This window comes from Amphimedon queenslandica, unplaced genomic scaffold, assembly GCF_000090795.2.
Source record: "Amphimedon queenslandica unplaced genomic scaffold, v1.1 AMPQUscaffold_6243_Cont21796, whole genome shotgun sequence".
In the NCBI taxonomy this organism is placed as follows: domain Eukaryota; kingdom Metazoa; phylum Porifera; class Demospongiae; order Haplosclerida; family Niphatidae; genus Amphimedon; species Amphimedon queenslandica.
The window spans coordinates 1-1,831 of record NW_003553463.1 but is presented as its reverse complement, the minus strand read 5'-3'; the positions used below and the strand labels follow the sequence as shown (position 1 = coordinate 1,831).

The 1,831-nt window shown below is 34.7% G+C and overlaps 1 long non-coding RNA gene across 1 annotated transcript; it reads left to right on the top strand.

The window, feature by feature from the left end:
- The first annotated feature begins 276 nt into the window (after positions 1–276).
- LOC109592117 (uncharacterized) lies at positions 277–891 on the top strand. The gene is made up of 2 exons (XR_002190183.1): positions 277–501; positions 670–891. It is a non-coding gene; the product is annotated as an uncharacterized LOC109592117 (long non-coding RNA).
- Positions 892–1,831: the final 940 nt, after the last annotated feature.

Genomic DNA, 1,831 nt, shown 5'->3' with positions numbered 1-1,831 from the left:
GCATTTTAAAAATTTCAAAAAATTGACAAGTGAAAAATTCCTGAAAGTTATTACATTTTCTGATGCATATACATGTACTTATGTAGTGTACAGAAGTGGAGCTGATTCCCATTAAGTTTGGATTTTTTATGATTTTTTTAAATGTGCTGTATATTTGTACCATGTTTGAACTGATTGTTAGTGGGTGTTCCCGGTATTGTCTACTGCGCATGCGCAGATTCTCCTGTATAAATGAATGGGCCAACCTGAAAGCTGCTCGAGCTGAGGAGGTCTGAGTTAATTGGTAGGTGTGGTTAATGATTATGGCCCATCCTACATTGTAGTGAAGATGTCTGGCTTATTTTTGTTAACAAATTGACTCTGGCTGGGACTTAGAATATTAAAGGACCTTCTTTCTTGATGTCTTTGGGCGACGGGACATCTTTCACTATCATTGGGGAGTTGTACTCAATCCTGGCCTGTCCGAGGCTTACCTTATCCATTACAACTGTAGTTACCGAGGTAAATACACTATAGATCAATACTGTATTGTGTATGTATAACTACTGTATAAGCTTATGAGTTTTACTGTATTACTGAACGTGTACAATGAGGTAAAGTACTGTTTAAAATACAGTACAATACTGTTTTAACTGCTGTATATTAGTGTTTTTACTGTTCTATTTATAGTGAGATGGACTTTGATGTACACTAATGAAGTCTTACTCCTTCTCAAGGTGATGGATCATCTTTTACCAAGATAGGACAGCTTATATTCATTATATCTTTTTAATTGTACAACATTACTGTATATACTGAGATATTTAACTGTTGTTTAATTACTGTGTAGTGTGTAGACTGTTTTACCTGTATTTTAGTGTAGTATCAAGTTTTTTATAACAATAACAGTGACTATTTAGCTAACTATTAGGTGTGATGATGGCAGTAGTGTCGTTATTACTGAAAAGAATGTATTAATTAAGGAGATATGCGCAATACTTTTGTGCATCCGCAGAAAGTTGAGTGGTGTCTACTGCACATGCACAGACCTCCTGTGTAAAGGAATGGGCCAACTTACTGTAAGTAACATACCATCTTTACAAAAATGGCCAAAAAATCACTCCAAATTTTTATTACATTTTCTGATACATATTGATGTCCTTATGCCGTATAGGGAAGTTGAGCTGATTCCGATCAAGTTTGGATTTTTTATGATTTTTTATAGTTGCTCCAGAATGAAAGAAAACTCCCTATACTATAGTACAGGGATTTTTGGGAAATTTCAATAAAATTGACAAGTGAAAAATTCCCCAGTTTTATTACATTTTGTGATGCATATACATGTACTTATGCAGTGTAGGGAAGTTGAGGTGATTCTTATCAAGTTTGGATTCTTTATGATTTTTTATAGTTGCTCCAGAATCAGACAAAAGTCCCTGTACTATAGTACAGGCATTTTAAAAAAATTTCAAAAAAATTGACAAGTGAAAAATTCCTGAAAGTTATTACATTTTCTGATGCATATACATGTACTTATGTAGTGTACAGAAGTGGAGCTGATTCCCATTAAGTTTGGATTTTTTATGATTTTTTTAAATGTGCTGTATATTTGTACCATGTTTGAACTGATTGTTAGTGGGTGTTCCCGGTATTGTCTACTGCGCATGCGCAGATTCTCCTGTATAAATGAATGGGCCAACCTGAAAGCTGCTCGAGCTGAGGAGGTCTGAGTTAATTGGTAGGTGTGGTTAATGATTATGGCCCATCCTACATTGTAGTGAAGATGTTTGGCTTATTTTTGTTAACAAATTGACTCTGGCTGGGACTTAGAATATTAAAGGACCTTCTTTCT